The sequence below is a fragment of the Platalea leucorodia genome, assembly GCF_965183815.1.
Source record: "Platalea leucorodia genome assembly, chromosome: 15".
NCBI lineage: Eukaryota > Metazoa > Chordata > Aves > Pelecaniformes > Threskiornithidae > Platalea > Platalea leucorodia.
In genome coordinates this window covers 1,808,830-1,830,832 of record NC_138837.1, presented here as the reverse complement: position 1 = coordinate 1,830,832, position 22,003 = coordinate 1,808,830, and the positions used below count along the sequence as shown (strand labels likewise).

Here is a 22,003-nt window from a genome sequence, read left to right as displayed (position 1 = left end):
AGCAACATCACTGTTCCAAACTTGAAATCCTTAGGAAAGTAATGTGCCAGATCAAAATCTCAAGTAAGATTCAGCAAATTGAAAAAAGATGGGGTTTATTATTACTGTTATTATTACTACTATTATTAATTTCAGCGTATTGACCCAGTGAACATTCCCGGTGAAGCAGAACATACGTTTTCTGACTCAGGGTCTTTGTCAATACCTGCAGGACAAGTGACAGATCCTTGCATCTGGAACACAGAAGGCATCTCTAGATAATCCCACCACCACCATGTTTGAAAGAAAACGAGTATGGAAAATATATCAAAAATTACTACAGTCTCTCAGAAATGAGTTATCTTAAGACTTTTTGCATTTAAAGATAAAACTCTGCAATTTATACTTAAAAACAATACTGCTTTCTGTCCTCCTGCACCTGGTAACTAATGATACTTCTTCCAGACAGCATTATTCCTAGTGTTAGCAATCATATTCTATTTTAAGTTAATAATGGTGATTGCAGATTCTGACGATGAACTAAGTTATGTTTGCCAGTCACCATGCTCTTCGGTGGTTTTATGCAGACACAATCTTAAATAGCAAAAGCACAGCCACCAAAACACTTTTTCCTTCCCTTCATTAAAGATGTGAATTTCCCTTTTTAATTATTTTTAAATTCCACCTTAATTTTTAATAGCTAAAACTAAGTTAAATGACTTAACTACATATTTTTAAAAATAATCCTCTTTCCTCCCCCCAAGAGAGAGCTGAGTCTTCATATGCTTATTGTTTTCCTTGCAGTAATACAGTATTTTTTTTTTTCCACCTTCCTTTCCTTCCCCCACCCAACGTTTCCAGCATTTTTACAAAATGCATTTGAAAGAACCAAGGCATCTCTGGGCTCATTTGGGAATTTCCGTAGGCTAAATTCCCAGTTCAGCCATTTATGTGTTCCAGTGTCTTCCCCTACACCTTATGGAACTCGGTACATCATTATTCTCTCTTCTAGACTCCGTCTATTGACACATTCTCACACTTGTAAGCTTAAACACATACACGCATACCCACCAATCTCCATAGCAACATCTGTGCATGTTGATGAGATGCAGGCTTACCTTCCCCAGGATCAGCCAACAGCCTTTTTTGAACATCAGCTTTTATTGGTTTTTTTATTTCAAAGTTTTGTCTGTGCATTAGACCTCAATCCATTCTAAGTGCCTCCGCCATTGCAGAGAGCCATCCCAATCCTTTCCTTTCCCTGCTCTCAGAGGATTCCCTTCCTTTTTGCATTTTCCCCAATTTTGTTATAAACTTCCCTTTGATCATGACCCATGAGCGCTCTTTCCATGATTCCATGATTCAGTTAAAAAGTTCTGTAGCTTAAGCACGTGACTCATGCACATATTTTAGAAGTATTTAACCCCACGGAACTGGCTCACACAGAACTTGCGCATCTCGTCTTATGGAGCATCTTAATACTATGTAATTGTCAACAGAAAGTGCTTACTTTGGTGACTTGCTGCTGTGTATTAATAATAAAAGTCAATTAAAACATCCCCTCTCCTGTTTCTCTACCCAGTGTGGCCAAGTGCAAGCAGCTAGAGCAAGGCTCACTCGCACAAAGACTCCCAAGTTCCCTAAATGCCACTATTGAACCCAACCGCTCCCCAAACAGCTACAGTGGCTCTTGAAACGGAGCAGCAGCGTCTCGCACAAAAGACAGCTCAAAGGAGCTGAATACATCCCCTTAACAACATGAAGCCAGAAAACTCTAACAAAAAGATTTATGATGTAACAATTTTACATTTTAGTCAAGCTAAGAAGTGCAAGGGCAGCTTGAGATAACCATTCCAAGGGTCTTTTGTTAGGGTGCTAACATCTAATTGGGACATCGCAAATGGAACTGAAGTCTGAGTTTGACAAAGCTGTCACCCTTTCTCAGATTCTTTGTGGTCACTCTAAAACCTTGGGGGGGAAAAAAGAGTCCAGTGCAGCTGCACTGTGGAATTTATGTAAATAAAACGAATTCAGAAGAACTCTAGCATTACAGCATGTAACATCATGAAGCATCTATCAACGCAGCACACAGTAACCTCCCCTGCTTCTCGCAGGAGCCCTCTCTGAAGGAAGAAAACAACAGAATTTTACAGTGTGAAAAAGAAACAGCTTTTCCATGAAATCCATGCCTTGGACTTTCACTGAAAAACATTTTATACAAAAAGAATCTGTGTTTTAAGCACCTGGAGCATTACACTTCAGACTGGAAAACAGGAATACCACACCTTTTGGCTTATAGGTCCATGCATAACATCCTACATTCTGTACAAAACAACTGCATTCACAGACACATAAATACAGGCATAATTTAGAATGTACAAAATTTTAAATATCTTCAATATTCAAGTTTTTTTCTTGTGACTTACCTATCACTGCAAAATTTAAGAAAGTTTATTGAATTTTATGATAGAAAGTTTTGTGTTTAATTTATTTCATAAATATCTTTAAGGTCTGTTCCGTTGTTGGGGACTTTCTGTTTTCCCTCTGGTAGATCGGTCCTGTTTAAAAATCAAAGATTTTTAACTTCTAACACACAAGTTATTCATACCATTGGGAAAACGTGCCAAGCGATATTTCTCCAGTCAGTCCACACAGAGAAAAGAGAAAGGAATTCATTTAAGAGAGAGAACCTAGGGTCTGCTGAAACAAAATGCAAAACTGTAAGTAGATTTTGGAGAGTACATACATCTCTAAAGCCTGGGGCACCAGCTGACGACAGAAGAAAAGAACTGTGCCATTTGATCAGCTTTACAACAGTGCAAGCCCCACTACACAAGGCTTTTATGGAGTAGAAAGCTGCAGTTCTTACTGTAGCCAGCTAATATAAGCATGTCTGACCAGGTACGCCCCCCTTCTCAATCTCAGCATGCTAAGATGATTAACTCCGGAAGATCAAGTGCATTATCTTAAAAAAAAAATAAAAATTAAAATACATGGTTTTTAGTAGATGTAAAATTAAACTCCCAAATACAATCATAAGGTCTCTTGTCCCTTTTCAGAAGAGAAAGTTGTAAATCTTTGGGGTTTTTTTAGTTTAAGACCAAGAAAGAAACATCTCAAGCATGTTCGAGAGCAAAGGACTGAAGTAGCGACATGAAATAAAGGTATATAAAGAAAAAAGCTTGTTTGCATTTACAAGGCAAACACTGACAATTATGTCTTTATACTCTTATTAAAACCACAGGCAAAGAATGTCCCATAAAGCACACTTGGTGAGAAGATGGGTATACTGAAGTGCTTGACAGTTTATAATAAGATTTATGAAGTGCAACAAAATAGCCCTGGAGTTAAAAAGGCACCAATTATGTTCCACTTAAGGCCAACAGGAATACATTGAACAACCTTTTAACTTGGCCAGGGTTAAGTAAAATGTTTTAATTAACAAATAAGGAGAGGGCAGAGAACAGCCTTAAACTGAGAGAAGTTACAGATGATACTGGCACTAAATTTCCTGGACATGAAAACAACTGGTTAGGAAGCAGCTAGGGCAGCTTGGCACACGGGGCTGGATTTTAACAAAGTAGGATGCGTTAGACAGCACGAGAGCCTGAAGATCGCCACTGAAGTGACAATACAGAGCAAGGATTCCAAAGGCTTGGCTTGTCAAGGAATCTCTCTTCTCAAACCACGTTTAAAAGCACACATGAAAGCGCTGGAAGAGAGAATTCTAGATGTGGCAGACAATCAGAGATCCCACTAGGTTTGAGACATCTGGCATCAGTTGAAATCCATCACGTTTCATTTGGGGATCAAAGACTACTGTTAAGCCTATCACAGGTTGAAATAGTAGATCCTGAACAGCCTTTTCATCCCCATGCAAATTAACCCTTTTTCCTCGACCAGAGAAACAGCTCCTTTTCATTACAGACTCCCATCATATGGGCTTGTGGAGCTATGCCCTCTAGTACTAAGTTTGAGCTGCAATTTCAGTAGAATTGTAAACTTTTTATTATGAATCAAAAGTGCTCCCTATCAGCAAAAGGCGCAATGTGTTACAGCACACTGCTGCAGCGAGTTCTGAAAGCCATAGGACTTGGACATATTTTGTATTACAATCTGTAACGCCATAAATTCCTGAAGAGAAGAAAAATTTTACACAGCTCTATGTTCAAGAGCCACACTGAAAGGCTGGTAAGGACTTTTGCTCAGCTACGAAAGAAATCCACCATATATTTAAAAGTTGAAGCTGAGCATCAGGTGCGTTTTCTATAATCTCTCTCTCACCCAGGGTCTTTTATTCTTGAAGCAGAGTTTTTTTTTTCCTACCCGTGTATTTTGGATTAGTCATTAGCCATCAACCTATGCCAAAGGCCAAGGAGGGAAAAAAGCCTGAGTCCCAAAAACTCTGAGTTCAGAAACTCTGAGTCGACTAAATACAGCTCAAAGGACACCCACATCATGACCGTAACAGGTTCAGAGGGTGAGCGACTCCCAGCCGGCCAACACATTCCACCTCTGGAGCAACCAACTTCACGTAAGGCCAATGCCCATCTCTGGGAAAGAACAACTCGCTGGGACATAAAGCTATGTTTAGAGTAGGAGAATCAGAACTGTCCGACCAATATTTAAGGAAGGTAAGTATCAATTACCTAAATCATAGGAGGAAGGCCAAGGTTTTCACTGGCTAATCACACTCACGTGAGAGAGACTTGCCTTCTGAGCCACAGAAAGGAATGTCTACTTAATAAAAGCATGCCATGTGGCAAATATCGATCAGCACCATAAGCTGATTCACAAAAAGCTTGGAAAAATCATATCAATAAATACAAGCAAAGTTTTAGTAAGAGGCAAACACTTTAGGATCAAGATGGCAAATATCCCATTTCTGAATATAGAGGGGAGATGTATACTGAGAAAAACTGATGAGCCCAGACTGTTCGTTCTTTTTTTTGTCAGATAGCATTACATCATTTCAACACCAAAAAGCAAAGCTGGATAATGCAGCTTCATACCTGTGCATGTTCATAAGACAGTGTTCTAGGATACTACGCTGATCCTTTGCATTTTGGTAAATTAAATACAGAGAAAGTTGGGGTAGGGAATGAGAATATTTCAGTAACAGAGAGAGAGAAGAAATCAATTATATGTACCCCTCTTCTGGAATATTCTCCAAACCACTTTTGTTTCCTATTGGCAAGAAACAAACTTAAGTGCAGCAACGTCTTTCATAGTTCCCTTGCACAGGGAGGGAAACTCATTACTGTGAAGAAATATTCACACATTCAGTGGTAGTACACATGCCTCCTAATAATAAGCAAAGTTTGGTCCCCAAGTCAGCTGGTAGCAAGTCATAAAAGTTAAACTCAAATACAACCACAGCTGAAAGAGCCAAGCGAGAAATTCATGATTATTTCAGCGCTGTGGTGGTACTTGGAATTCATCATTTGGGAGTGCGAGAAACTGGGCTAGTCACGTCAGAAGCGCTTTACTTACAGCAAACAAGCATTTGTAATACACGGTGTGAATGAGGTCCTTGAAGTGAAGACTATAAAGTCAGAGAGTTTGATATTTGATTGCAGGTTGTCTATGACTACAGTGCACAATGTTTTAGGATTGACAACAAACATTTAGAAGCAAAGATAAGCACATGAAATGATAGTACTTCACTCTTCACCTGCAGAAACATCACTGATGAACCTGATCAACAGACATTCTGAAAATGTGAGACACGAATTAACAGAAAAGACTCTCTGGCCCTTTACCTGGCTACATGGCACAATTTTTATTTATGAGACTTCTTGTCTAGCAATCAGTTTAAGCAAATGATTAAAAAAGGAGATTGCCCACAATCATTTTATTCTCTGAATACTCAAGCTGGTGCCCCAACACTAATTAATTCCAAAACACACTGAGGCAAGGTACTGTTCGGTAAATAATACTTGTATTGTGTTGTTTGGAGGAAGAACTGTCCCTTATCAAGCATGTTGATAAACAGCTGGGGTTACAAATTAAGGGTTTTATTTCGGATCCATGCACAGTCCAGATAACATTGCCTCTACGAAGCCACATACAGCCTTTCTCTTATTACAGCGTGGCTGAATCACGTTTTCTATTGAAACAATATGCACAAGTCAACTCACGCAGCTTTTCTCAGCAGTTCTACCTCTCAGAACAGCCCCTGCTTCTCCAATTACCACTGCATAACCTGAGGGCTCCTGCCACATCGCGGTTTTTGAAGGAGGAAGCTGCCATGTAATCTCGTTGGGGGAATGTTGTATACATCTGTCAGCAAGTACAGGATGGGCTCACTCCTGACAGATGCATTTTGTAAGCCTTCAGACAGCAACCCAAAAGTGATCCATTTGTGGAAGAGAAGATCTATCCATCTTGCACTTTAACTACTTCCTCCCTACTTTTTTGATGCCAGGGAACTGGGTTTTCCCCAAGGTGATGTGCTAATTCATTTTGTATTAGCACTAAAATGGAAGTTTCCAAGCCAGTCAGCCAGGGCCAAAGGTAATAAAAAGTGACATGATTTAATTACTTCTGTTACAGTTGTTCAGCAACTGAAGGTGTGACATGAAGCCCTAATTAATTAAGTAAAATTGGTTTCTGGTCAGTAGGCAAGACCAGTGAACTAGCTAGAGTAGAATGCAGTATTCTTAGCTTTATCCAATTCCACCGGTAGCAATACATTAGTATTACTAACACTTGACATTTTCTGTTGTGATCCTTCTCATTGATAGTTTACAAAAGTGCTTCGACTGGCAGTCAAGATTAAAGCTTTGGCAAAATCTGCAATAAACTTCCTTAGACACACCTTCACTATTCTTTTAATTCACTACAAGTCAGTTAAATTAGCATTGCCATGGATTGGTAATGTTGAGGGAGGAGGAGAAGGAAGGGGGTTTTTTGTTTGTTTTAAGGGATCCTGGGTCTCTGAGCAGGATAGTGCTGAGAGAGAGCAAATAGTTAGAACTCATAACTAACCTTATATTGTATATTTACTTGTTATATTCTGAAAGCAAATACTCTTCTTGTTTCACATACCAAAACAACAACAAAAACAAAACAGCAAGACAATAGCACAGAACTGACACTTTCACTACACCAGTATGATAAGTTTTGCTCCAAGAGGGAATATTCAGAATGAATGGCACTTATCACCGCTATAAAAATTACCTGGAGTTTGTCCAGTTAAATCAATTGACAGTTCCAATCCAGGACTGTTACATGACAGCAACTGTTCCATCTGATATCCAATCTCTGGTCTTACACAAGAGGATTTTTTTTTTTTTTAAGTTATTTATTTTGGCAAGAATAACCTTAAGGTGGGGGGGGGGGGGGGGGGGGGGCGCGGGAAGACCACCGAAATCACGCATGGAATATTGTAAGCGACAGCTAAAATCCTAACTGGTCTACCTTTCTTCTTCAACCCATACATCAACGATGCATCTTTTACCTGTCCATCCTTACCTCTAGCTCTTTCCTAAAACTATTGTGAGGATTCATTTCTCCCTTCTGCACATATTCCTCATACTATTCATTTTGCCCTTTACTTTTACTATTAAAAATAATAATAATAAAGTAATAATTAAAAGTTTCCAACAGGAACACTCTGCTATATTATACCAGTGCTCCGACGTCAACATGCTTGTGCCTCTGACTGCACTTCCATGAATGCAACATCCATGAACTTGGATCCCCAGTTTTACTCCTGCTATGATTAAAGGCAGCAGGCAGAGACCGAGATGACACAAGAACAAAGGACTGTCAGCAGAGAAGCGACTCTCGGACAAGAGCCCTGCATTAGTTTAGACGGTCAACAGCTTCAGGAGGAAACGTAGGGGGTAACTCAAAGCTGTGGTAAGCTCAGTTTAGGACAGCAGAAGGTTCTTTCCCTTGCCCCTGCACATCTCATAGTTTTCAGAGCCAGCAAGTGAAAATTTCTACTAAAAGGAGAAACAAAAAAACGATAGCAACGCATCCCTTCCCCCCCAAGGGAAGTGTTTAGAGTTTTAGGTTCTAAAGGTCCGAGGCTTGGAATAGTTGCCACATTACTTACTAGATTAAATAAATGTCAAGTGTTTAAATACACAGCACAGACTACTTGTGCTTTGGACTCCACAGGCGAGACAAACTAATAACATCTTTAACTTGGAGCGATCACCTAGATCTAAAGTAGCTTTCATTGTAGCCAATGAAGTGATGCCCGCACCGTCAGAGGAGGATTCCTCCGGCCTCTTAGGCTTGTAGTTAGTGTGAATGTGAATCACACTCCGGAGCCTTCTCCGAGTTCAATCAATTCCTACTTTTCCTGTAAATACTATGACCAACAAGATCTGTGAAAATTCTGCGCATGACATATTGCCACCTCTGGAAAAACCATGAATTGTTTACATCCCCAAGCATTCCAAGGTGAAGGCGGTAAACTCCGCACATTAAAAAGCTTGCAATGGCGGCTGTAACTTGCGGAGCCGTACAAATAAGTTCAGAAATTTTCTTTAAGGATACAAACTTTAAAGACACAGAGGACTACAAGCATTGAGGATAACTGTAATCAGAGCAAGAATTCTGCTTTGACCAGATTTGGAAGAGTTGACAAATATCCCAGATGTGGAAGCAGCTCATTCTGGAAAGCATTAATCCACTCCTGTAGGCTTGAGAGTTTGGGATGCATCCCCTCCTTATTAACATCATTAGCATGCAAGTTCCCCAAACCTGTTGCGGCATGCCTTAAAGCACTGCCACACTCGGGTTCCTTTCCCTGTCCTCCTTATCTCCGCTCTGTGATCCCTTGCTCTCCCACGGCTCCGGGCACCACGGCGCGATTTACCCCTAGCAGCGTGCGCAAGAGACGTGGGCGAGGAAGCCTGTGCTGAGCACGCGTGGCTTCCTGCTCAGGATCAACAGCAAGCAAGAAATGGCAAGAAGGGAATCGCATGAAGAGTTTAACTGAAACGCACCTTTCTCTATTACATAATTTTGAACGCGAGAACTACAATGCTTTTTCTTAACGCCACTGTTGCAATAGTGCTTTAGAACAAACCTCCTCCGGCTACATCGCGGCAGTGCTCCGTTGGTGCGGGTTCTAGAGTGAGATTTGGAAGCATTTTACTATTACGCTCCTCATAATTCAAACTCTGTTTTGTGTCTGCCTTTATAGGTCATTGTTGGCCAGATGGAAAATATTAAGGAAAAAGGATTGCAACTAAATCAATCGGCTGTAGTCTGCTGCCAAAAGGCCCCAGGCTAACTACAAGCAGATTTGCAAGCAGGCTCTGCTCCGTTACAATCTGAGATCTGGCACATCCTCTGCCCTGCCTAACAGCAGGAGGGCACGGGGCCAGCTGAGAGCAGCTACTGTGCCAAACAGACTGTGCAGGTCTTGCTGCTTGAATGCTTCCACAGAAAAGGAGAATCGATGGGACTCTTTTGTAAACAACTCCCTGTACTTTCTGGCTGCTACTAACTTCAAAAGTGGTATAACTTTATCCCACTACAAAATTAATGCATGTACACAGCTCAGACTTGTTACCAAAAGCAACATGTAGAGAAATAAATACCAGCTTTAAAGGATAACACTTAAACTTTCAACTAAGAATAATGATGTATATATACACATATATAGTGAAACACAAAATCAAAACATCTTTTCTCCAATGCCAAGCACTGTCTAGGAATAATTAAAAAATGGCTGAAGAGTAGCCAAATAAAGTATTCATATTAATATTCTTTGCAACCTCTTATTGACAAGTAAGAAGGGACATAAATTTGGTTATTGAAAATTTGACTTTTAATCTTTACTTCTAATATATATGCATTCAACATTCTATTCCAGCCCCCCATGCCTGCAGTACCTGCCCAGCTGGGCCAGATCAGGTATGGCTTAACTGATGTCCCTTAAGCATGTTATCAACAGCTGGGGGGAGGGAGAGGAGCAGGCTGGCTGCAGCTAATGTTTCATAGTATTTTATAACAGTAGGATTTATTTTTCTTTTTGCAATCAAGATCAAACCACATAAATAATTTCTGTTCCCAGTGAACGGTAACACAAAATTGATAGAAACAGAGGGGAACGTCTGTTCCAGCCATCATCACCAGCTGATCACATACAATAAAGCATCTGCAGCAAAGGCTCCACATCCCCTACTCCAACCACAAGGCATGTGTCACCAGTGAACAGAAAACAAGAAGGAAGGTGTGCATGACAAGGCAGAACAAAAGCCAAGAGTGAAAATACCGGATCTCCCAATTCATTTGAAAGCAATGTAACCAGTGTCCTTCCACTGCCTACAAAGATGCTTCTCTCTTTCAGAGCATTTGCCATTACAGAAAAATCCAGAGTTCAGAACTTGTAACTTTTTTTACCTTTTCTAAATCTTTTTCCTATTGCATTTAGTATTCAAATTTTAATTCATTTATATTGACATCAGCAGCTAATTTGGAACTATGACTAGAGGGCTCAGCACAAATGGATAACGTTTCTGAAATGTACATAGAAATGAAACAAAAAGGGTAAGAGAGACTGGAAAAAAAGTACCCTTTTATGATGGTTTTATTTTGCTACTATGAAGAAATACATAAATAAAATTTAACATATTAAGCATACTGTAGTATGTTTAAGAAAAATGAAGCCTAGAAATAGGAAACCTTGCTCCAGACCTGTCCATTTCTGCCATTTCTGTGTCTGGGATTATGAGGCGCGTGGATTAGCAAGGTTCTACCGTATTTAAGTTTCAACAAAAATATTTAACCAATTCAACCGTGCTTTAAAACTTCAAGCTCAGCTAGCAAAGCCTTTAACAGACCTACTGACACCACAATGAAAACTCCAAAGCTTTTCACTCAGTGTCATTTAATATATTCCCTATTGGCTTGTTATTTATCAACTACATCTAGTTGAAAATAAGAATTCATTATTTATGAGTTCAATGGAATCGACTCCTTTCAATATCAGTCTTAAAACTCAAAACATCAAAATGCATTTCTGTTGCTACAACTATGATGTTGCATGCCATTTCAAAGAAAAAAAACAAGAGCAAATACTGTACGCACTTTTCGCATATTAATAAAACAGAAAATACAAGCCTCAGAATCAACTAGATTCTTTAAGACTTGGGTTTGCGACGCTGCTCTTTATACAGACGTTTATATACAAAAATATGTAAAAACCTCTTTTATATATTTGCACACGTACACGCAGATGAATGCACATTCTTATGAAGCACATACACACAACATATTGATCATGAATAATCTCAAACATTATTAATCATGTCAATAAGAGGACCAAGAAAAACTAGGAATAAACTTCAGTAGAAGCTTTTTAATGATGGGATGGAAAAAATGCATTATCACATGCTTTTAGTTTTTTACGACTATTTCAATAAGTGTATTTTATTCCGTGTTGCAGAGGATATAGTTTCAGAAAGCCAAGAGACGCTTCAAAATTTATTTGAAGACGCTTTATTCAAAGCGTTTATTCAAAATTTATTTGAGAGACGCTTCAAAATTTATTTAAAGATACTTGAGCAAGATAAGATACTAAGACAACCTTACAGGCTTTCTGAAATTAGTTTCTAGAGTCTAAAAAAAGTTTAATGGCAGAGATGAAAATAGAAGACAACAAATGAGCAGATGTAATACTAAATTTTATTCCTCTTTTCCTGGAACAGTATTTTTAATTAACTCATCTCTATCTTGTAAAACTTGCAAAGAAAATAAAGAAAAACCACAGGAAGTTTGGAAAAACTATACTGGAAACAGTGTATCAGAAAGAAGAAACAGAAAGCAGATAGCTAAATTTAATTGATGTCAAGCTCTCTTTTCACTAGGTTCATCACTTTTCCATATATATTCTGACAAGTAACTGAAAATAAAAGCCAGTGTCTGTTTAAGCAAATCAGCAGGGGTAAAAACCCTAAACTTTTAAGATGTAAACTGTTTTATAAACATGTCAAGTTAAAGCAAAATGCCTGCAACAACAGGAGACCCCTTCCAACCCTGCGTACCACGTTCCTGGCCTTCTCACAGTTGCTAAGCCACTTCAGCCCAGTTTCCTGTCACGCAGCGGAGGAAGGCGAACTGGTTTGCTACGGTGAAAGCCCGTAAGAAACCAGAATTCCTGTGAGAGAAGGTCAGAGTCCAGCTACGAGCCCTGCCTGCCCTCGCCTCTGTTCTCTGCAAGGTCCGTGCAAAGGAACTGAGAAACAGCTGCATCTTCAGCTCTTACTTACGTTCAATGCATGGGTTGAATCCACCGCTAAAAAAATAATTTAAAAAAAAAAAAAATCTATAAAGAAGTCAAAGAGAGGCTCAATACCAACATTTTTGAGGTACAATTTTGTTGTACTGTTGAATCAGAGAGATCCAGTTTCTCACGATTTATACCTGTATTTTTTGTGGCCTTTGCCGATGTCTAACAGAACCAGTTTGCTCTTTTCTTTCATCTCCAAAGCGTTTTCAGAAGTACAGGGATTCCAGGGTCGATACACCACAAGGACCAGACAGTCCCAGAAGTGTTCCATAGCATCTCCAGCCATTTACCAAACATCTTTTTGGAAGGCTCAAAGTATCACATAGATGTATATGGAAGCAAAACTTTGATTTTCCTTATTACCGTTTTATTCAACATACAACCATAGTAAATCCTCAGAAAATAAAGTCTGGACTTTTTTCTTATTTAATTAGACAGTAATATTTTTCTGTGTCCACCCAGAAGCCTAACAGCAAAAAGCAGAAGGGAAGAAATCAGGTTAAAGGGGGGGTGGGGGGTGTTGGTTGGTTGGTTGGTTTTTAAAGGATCCCTCTGCTCTGGGGTTACGTAGTCATTGCTTGCAGCCTAGACTTGTAATTACAGCTTTAAATTAGCAAAAGAAATTCTCAGTTGTAGGCAAGCCTAGTTTCATTATCAGTTCTCTTCCTCTCCTTTCAAAAAAGTGGATTATACATAAACATTTTTTAAAAGTCATTATAAAATAAAATTACATAAATGGATAAAAGCACTGATCTCGCGCAGGCTACAATGAACTAAGTGTAACCTAACCCTACCAAGAAAAAGAACCCCAAACCTATTTTACTCAGGCTGCCAGAACGAAAGTACTCAAGGCAATGGCCAGGAGACTGCACGTTCTTTGCATCTGTCCCGAACGAAAACTGGATACCGAACTCAGCAGCCCTGGTACCATGCTGTTCTCTGTGCCAGATCCCTTCTCCATCTTCCAATTCACTCCAAGATATTAAAATTAAAGTTCAAGTTGTCTATGTATATTAATGGTAAGACTGGGGAGGGGGATGACGCAAACAAGCAGAACACCCCAAACCCAGTAATTGCTCTTCCTGAAACCAAGGCCAGGCAAAAACCGCCACATACAACCCCCGGGTGGGAAAAGGGCGAAAGCTTCAACTATAGCTCAGAGTTACGTCTGCCCGAAAGCAGCACACAGCCAGACAGGGCTTTTTTGTCTGCTGTGCAGTAAATTAAAAAAAGTAGTCACACTACTTTCTTTCCAGACACAAAATAGACTTCGTATTAATTTACTTTTATGTATGCAAAGGAGAAACGCAAAGCATGAAGAAACTGTAAATCAGGTAAGAATTTTTAGTTAAACAAGAAGAATTCTAAGGCTCAGCCTTCCCATATATCAGACTACTACTAAATACATTAAATTACTTGTTGTTAACTTGATAGTCTGTATACTCCGCAGAAGAAAATTCCTATTAACACTAGTTCAAAGCATGCATTACAAATCTGTGCGTTTTTAATGTTCCAAACTTTCATCCGGATAAAGCGAGAATGGGACGCCCTTCCTCATTCATCTGCAAATACTCCTTCACAAACAACAGCTACAGAACATCTTAGAACAACAACAACAAAAATAATCAATCTTTGTAATTAAAGTATTTAATGATTTCCACAGGTTATTAAAGAATTTCTATTTCTACAAGCTTTCATTGAGCTGAATTACTCGAAGCTGACTCCCTCACATGAACAGAATGCTCTACAAAGCCAACTCTGGAAAAGTGGGAGGAATCCAGCAAAACTCAAATTATTTCAGCTGATCAGGAGTGAGTTCAGTAGGAAGTCCAGCTCTCTGAGGCTACAAAAACCAGCACAAGAATTCAAAGAGGATGATAAAGACTACAAAAAGGGCAAGAATCTTATGCCTTCAATGGAAGAGGATGGCTACAAAGGGGAAGCAGCTTCCAATTTGTTCCACCACCCTTCCTCTCCATCCCTAGAAAACAGTAGCCGTTATTGGTTAATATTGCACTGTCCTTGGGAGAAACGGAGTCAATTCACCTCTGCATCTACTATTTTCTTCTAAAAAAACAAAAAAAACAAAACAAACATGTAAGATATTCCAAAAGACATATCTGCCTTACATAGTGTGCACTTTTACAAAATCAAGCCTCTAAGAAATACCTGAATCAAAACCGTAATATTTGGGTGGTTTAACAGTGCAGGTTGTTCAAAGGATATTGAATCAGTGGGACTTCACCCCACAGTAAAGAAACGGCATAAAGTTTCACTGTAAATCAATCAAGGATATTTAATCTCAGTTTACCATCTATCCACTCAATGATTCTTCAAGAAGATTATTTTATTTTGCGTACTTTTTTCCCCCCACTTAAAATTACCCAAAATTTGTATTCTCCTTCCCGCGCCCCATTTTGTACCTACTCTTATCACCAGCTATACAGAGTAGCAACATAACTTAGTGGCGTGATGGTACATCCTACTTGAAAAGTACCATTTAAGGCAGGTAAGCCTTCATGCAGGCCAAATAACAAATCCTACCACAGAATCACCTGAAGACACACTAAACCCATTAAGTGGAAAAACTTGTAAAGAAGTGAGTGCACAAGAAGGAGGTTTTGTAAATTTAACCCTTTTATAGTGGGATAATCAGATTTTTAAGTACTATACAGCCACATAAAAAAAAAAAAAAGTCAAAATTCTAAAATCAAAATGTCTCCCCCCCCCATGTAAATATTTTTCTGTGGCTTTTGGCTAAATCAGTGAAAAGGGAAAATTCTAGAAGACAACAGGACAAATATTTTAAAACAAAAAACCCACACAAATATTCCATTTTCTCCCCTAAAATAACGGAAAGATTTGTGGAACTAAAAGCAGGGTTCAGGGTTTGGGATTTTTTTCTTTACATTAGAAGGTACGACAACAGAAGTGTGTTACACTTCGGAGGCACATACACAAACAGTGGTATACAGGCCCTTAAAGCTGTTTGTCCCCTATGCATCAATGCCCTGCCAGTTGGCAAGCCCGAGCCAGGAAGCTGTCAATTCCAATCAAGTTTAGGCGATGCAGTCCTATTAAAGAAGTCTTGCTGGTTAAGGGGCGTCCACTGTTTCCAAAGCATGGGAAAAAAAAAAAAAAAGAAAAAAAAAAAAAGAAAAAAAGGCTCTGCTTTCCTTAGATTTGAGCTGGCAACTTTCACTGACTAGAGTTTTCAAGGAGCTATGAATGAGCTTAACAAAGGAGTTCTGTGGCTAGTTTCTGGCTGAAATCCATGTCAACAGTTTTTAAGGTCACAGGTCACACTAACTAACATTTATTCCCAGCAGACCCTGCTCTAAACACAAGCTGTAAGTAGTACAAATTTGGAATTTTTCTGTAATCCCTTGAGATATTCCTGATCCTTCCACATGTTTCTGCTCAATTAAAAACAATTCTCACTTTGCACCACAAGAGAGGCCCCTGCTCAGAAATCTTATTCTATCCTAAGAATAAATGGACAAAGACTGCAATCAAAGGAAAGGAAAGGGGGGAGGAGAGGAACTCACAACAAATCACACCAAAAACCTCAAATAACTCCATACAGAATCACATTCAGTTAGTTACATTTTCTGCCATCTGTCACAAACTATTATAGATTCATTTCTTTTTATCTTAGGAAAAGAGTGGTGCAAAGCTTAGCTATTTTGGCCGAGAGGGATTTCCACACAAATGTTTCTGCATTTCACTTCAGAACAATGATTTTCATTTTGGGTACAAAAGCTGAATACCCACTGAAAACTTCAAATTAAGTAAAATTGAAATCAGAGTGGCACATGGTTATAGCATCTTCTTAAATCAGTAACTTTGCCCAGTAAGTTTGTGAACCAAAGCAAAACTACGCAAAGTTTTATCTTTTTTTTTTTTTTTTTACTTTAACAAAACTTGGAGCAAGACAAAAATCTTTGACTTGTATTATTACTGCTCCTTCAAGCAGTTAGCAATAGGTGCTATAGCTCACAGTTTAACAGATAAAACAGAAATTCTGCTAGTTAATAATAATAAAAAAATGCAAGGTACCTATTACACGGTTACAGGAACGAGAGAGTTCTTGTCCACCAAGTCTAATTACTTCAGCTGATTAAGTACGCGTAAACCTCGGGGCCTGCGGGGCAGCCCACCCTGTCCAGCTCCATACACTTCTCCAGTGCTGTCAAAGCAGCAACTCCCGTCATCTCACCCACGTACCCATGACCACGTTCTCTTCTCGGGAAGTTTTTACTATTATTCCTGCAACCCTTTTTGATAGGAAGGGAAAAACAACAGCACATAGGCAGCAGCTGAGGGATAAATGGTTGTGTATGGTCTGGCAGCATTTACCTAACACCTCCCAAAGCTGTTCGTATGGTATCTGGAAAAAAGAAATTTTGCAAATTAAATACAGCATTAAATTGACCAAAATCACATTTGCGGAGAAACTGCAGTTAACAAGGTGACATATTTATCTGCATAGATGGACAAGGACACTGCCTTCTGATCGCCGTAGCTTTTATGAGTTTGGCTTCTACTGAAACGGAGAACTGCAACGGACATTCTGTCCGGCTTTATAACTTCAGAACTAGGAAATCATAATATTTTACAAGCTTAGTGACATCCTAGAAAATATATTTAAATACAATCAGTGAAGAATCATATATAAAACCATTTATAGATTTTAATACTCTCATACACCAGTAATGCAGACTAGATTAAGAATTTAGTGTTTTACACAACCTGCTAAGTTCCCCCCAAACCGTTAAAACTAGTTTTATTAGGATTGCTATATTGTGCTGTAGAAATGTTGGGGTTTCGGGGGTGTTTTGTGGGGGTTTTTTTAGATACATTTTTATTTCAGAGTGTTTTTCATTCAATTTTTCACATTACTGGCCTCAGAATCTTAACTCAAAAATAAGGGACTATGAAGCAAATTAAGTAACAGCATGAATGTTACTTCCAAACCATTCTGCCAAATGGTTTTGAAGAGCACAATTATCATACATTCAACATTGCCATTATTTTTTATTTTAAAGCAGTGTGTTTCATAAACATATAACTTATTTTAAAGTTTAAATAGTCAGAATATAAAATAAACACACATTTGAAGAAGTTACTGGATCCTATCTGTTTATAATCTGAAGACTTTTTAAAGCATCGGTAACTGGGTCCTTACATTGAATTCTGGAAATATTTCAGGAGACAAAAGATAAAAATATTTTTTAAAATTAAACTTGTTAGTTTTATTATATAACCATTCTGCAATAAGTGTATCAAAAAAAGTATTTGGACTGAGTTAACAACAATTTTTATACTTATAAAGCAGAACTTTTTCTTCCTTCATGATTGCACAGAAAGACGAAGTCATCAAGAGTCTGAGATTCTACAACATATAAAAGTCAGGACAAAGAAAACAGCTACAATGAAAATTGATATGCACTTTTAAATAATGTCTTCACACAAGAACTTGATAGCTTTCTCTGAAGGGAGAGGGGGAAAAAAAAGGAATTTCATGTTTCAATGTCTCCACAGAATTTAGAATTTCATATGTTCATCAGTCTCTTCATAGCTTTATGTACTCTATTTTCTTCACCCATCTTCAGACCACAGAAACAGTACAAGTGGAAGTATCACTCTTACAGTAATCTCAGCTATGAGGTTTTTAACTCTGTCCCCCTATGAGCAGACCACATACAAAAGTGTTTATCCACTTAAGCTTTGAGAAAACAGATTGTAAAATAAAACATTCTACTCCTTTCAGTACCCTTACAGATACCAATACAAACTGTTTTATGCATTACTTGTCCCCCAAAAGAATGCTGAAATCCAGCAATGCCTGTGCCTCTCGAGTTCTAGATCACAGGAGTTAGCCAAAGAGGCAAATCCAGCCGAGGCACTGAACAACACTGTCCATACTGTAACCAACAAACTGGCTTCCGGAGAATTCAGTACAGCTGGAGTTGCTAGAAATTTGAAAAAATGAATAAGCTAGTAAGGAGATCTAACATTAAAACAACTAAAATTAGGAGCCTCAGCATGCAGAATTCTTGAGAATCAGAAAGCATCCATATGCTTCAAGAATATACAAAAGCAGAAAGATAAACTTATACTGTTACTTTGTTTCTTATCAATGAGATCATATCAGTAGATCGGTACGTTTAATCATCTTTCAGTACATTGCAATTAGCAGGAAATAGCAATCAAGAACAAATTCTGGACCTCTTTGACACCTTCCAGACTCCTTTGCCCTAAGAAAAGAACACTACCTCTCTACATACATAGAAGATTTAGAAAAGAGGACAAACAAGAGTATACAAATTCCAGAACAAACCTAGGGGACATGCCTGATTAAGCAGCTGAAGATGATGTCTCAGAAGAGTGAGCAACAGCAGTTTGGGAATGTCTCCACACTTTTTTTTTTTTTTTTTTTAAATAGAAGACTACAGCTCTTCACTAAATTCAGAACTATCTATATTGTTCCCCCTCAAAAGCTCATGCCAAATCTGATGCAAAGTTAAATTAAAGCAAACCTCTAGAAACAAAAAGAATTCAGCTTCTCAATGCATATCCAATAGGATTTATTTTATTTCAGCCAAAATCCTGATGTCCTTAAATGAAGTCTTAGAAAGAAAAAAAATCTTTGGGCATGGAAATTTTTCTAGGATATTAAAATTAGGACTCAGAATTTGATGACTTGGACATTAACTCTCAATTTACTATGCACTCATAACTTAGAAAAGAGTTAAAAAACATATTTTAAATTTTGTAACATGTTGCATTGAAAAAGGTAGTCCAGAATTCCAAGTTACCCAGGAGATTTTGATGTGTGGTAGGTGAGTTTGTGGGGTTTTTTTAATTCACTTCGCTGTTTACAACCTCAGTCCCCCCCAGACCATCTGTGCCACTTGTTTTGTGCTTTTGTCCGCCCTCTGCTGTCTGAAATGCAGAAAGTAGTCATCTGTGCTACAGAGCGCTCTACAACTCTGTTACATGCAATATTTGATCGTTGTAGTTTCATCATTAGCTAGAAATCAAGTGAAGAAAAAAGGAAATGGAATAAGGGAAACAGACTCGGTGGTTCGACATGAAAAGAAAACCACAGAATACCTAGAAGATGCGGTTTTTAAGCGTAATCAAAGATATCCATAAATCTGTGTGATGCTATCCACAGCAGGAACAAAACTACAAAAACTATCTTGAAAGCAGATTTCTAAACAGTACTGGTTAAAACAGCCAAAAGAGTTACTTTGTAAAATGGAGTCGCCTTTCTGCTGGCCACAAGAGCTGATTCCACGTAGATAACTTCACTGCTACTGAACTCCAAGAGGTGCCTTACTGTCCTTTGCATCCACATGAAAAAGTCTCTGGGTCACTTTAACTTTAGAAGTCAAAGTCCAGACCTTGACTTCTGGCCTTCTGAGTATTCTCTCAGCTTTGCACTTTCCTTCCAGACCTCTGCAGAAATTTTTTTAAAGCACCAGCTGAGTGAAAAGAATTTCCTTTTTCTCCTGCTCATCTTCAATAATGAATCTAAACATGTGATGATTTTCCACCTCCAAAACATTTTACCATGGCCAGACCCATAAAATCTCTAACTGATAAACATGTATCATTTCTAATAATAAACAATATGACTTAATTCTTATACTATCGCTGAGCATAGCATGGCATACTTGAAGCTTGCTGCTATCCAACCTATAATTTAAAAACAAATAAACAAACAAATATCATTCTTTTCCTCCCCATTTGCTTTTTTGTATCATTCTCGCATTCTTCAGCATGTTTTGACCCATCCATTTACCATGCAGCATCTTTAATTCATAAAGGACACTGAGAAGATTCACATTGACGATGGTGCTGCAGTCCTCAGAACAGAGCAAGTGAATCCCTGTAATGCTGATTTACATTCTTTATTATCCTCTAGAACTTACATTCACTTGCATTAATGATGAGATGAAATTTCATTTTCTCATTAATTCACAGGAGAAAGAAGCAATAGGAATGAAGCAAAGATTCCCAATTCATCCACTGCTGTAACTGCACTGAAAGTTTTTTTGGGGTTTTTTTTTTTTTGGTTATGAGTTGAAGCAGAAGGCATTTAACTACAACATAACTCCTCCATTTCTTCCTGGCATTCACTCAACATAAGGGAGCTGACAGCAAAGAACTCTTATCCAGGAGAGATCAAGAAGGGACTCCTACTACTCCTCATTCAGATTTTCTTTTTAAACTGTGTTTCCCCTTTAATTTGTCATTAATCAGGAACAGTTCCCTTCCGTCACCAGACACTTCCCACAGGGGAGTGAATCAGCACCCCAACCCTACAGGGCAGCAGCTACGGGGAAGCAGCCAGGGAAATCCGTCCTGTCCTCAGTACCCAGCCCATATTGCTGGCTTGCCAGGGCTGGTAATAGTTGAAATGTCTACTACAGAAAAGAAGGAATGAAGGAAGATACTGAGAACACACCTGTCACCTTGCCTCTCACAAAATTAATTAGCAATTTTGGAAGATTTCACAATAAATTCTCCAAATATTAAGCTTCTTCAGTGAAGGCCTAGTTAGCAGATCACTGCCGTCAGTATAAAGCTGAAGGACAAGGCAACAAACATTTGATGTCTTCACCAGTCCAGTGCCAGCACAAATGGCACAGACACATTCCCTTTAAATACGTACATCAATCCAAAATCTATTCCATGGCATTGCTGTATGCAACCCAATGAAACGAGAAGCGTCCTTGTTCTTGGTAGGTGCTCTTATATTTTTGCAATCCCTGAAATTCTCCAGAGGGGTCATATTCAGTAACATATATACAGAAGGTCCCATTCTGTCACGTGCAATACACAGTACGCGTCGGACAAAGGCAAGTTCTCCTTGTTCTTGCACTGGATTCTCTCACGTGAAAAGCAAACCATAGACAACTGAGACAGGTGTCTACAATTGCTCATAGAGGAAATTGTCCTCCCTTGTGATTGCTTGAGCAATTGTTCAGTCACCTAGCTGGCTGTTCATACAGTTAACGCTGACCTATCTTTACCTGGGCCATTGCCCGGAAACTTCCAATTTCTCATGAACACGGAAAAAGCAGAAAGCAGAAGACAGACCATTGTTAAATTTGTTTAAAACAAGACAGGTCAGATGCCATGTGGAAACACACAAAAGTTCTTAACGGAACTAATATATTGGTAGATATTAAAACTGATTTTACTTGCATCATTTCTTGCAGCAAAAGTAAATAGAAAATTACAGTCTGTATTCCAACATGTCTGTGGGAGGTCATCAAAAGCTACTCTAATAGAGTCTCTTTGCCCATTTTATGTGAAACGCATTGTTTCCAACCTCCACAAACAGCCTTTATTACAACAAACTTCACAAAACCCTCACTAGGGCAGACTAAAGCTCATACATACGAACTTTTAGGATGTGGACAGCATCAGTGACATTCTCTCAGCTACCAACAGATGCTTTGTTAATAAAACTTGCATATACAAATGTCCACAAAATGTCTTAACAAGATCAGTTGTGACAGCTAAAGATAACAGCTGCCATCATGCTATGTCATATCAAATTACTGCAGAGCGACTTTTTATTTTTCACATTGTTAACTTAAGAACATTGACTACAAACAAATATAGTTATCTACAGAGGAACTCGAAGTGCAAGATATTTTGCATCACTTCTGCAGAAGAGCAGTGACTTTGAGGACCAGATAGGAAAATAATTTTGAACAGCTGGAAATTATAATTGCAGTGTCA

The 22,003-nt window shown here is 38.6% G+C and overlaps 1 protein-coding gene across 3 annotated transcripts in view; it reads right to left on the bottom strand.

Annotated features, from left to right (window-relative positions):
• Window positions 1-22,003, bottom strand: part of DENND1A (DENN domain containing 1A) — a gene marked incomplete at its 3' end in the record, with an annotated part of 220,596 nt that overhangs the window by 132,433 nt on the left and 66,160 nt on the right. The gene's annotated exons all lie outside the window — the stretch shown is intronic.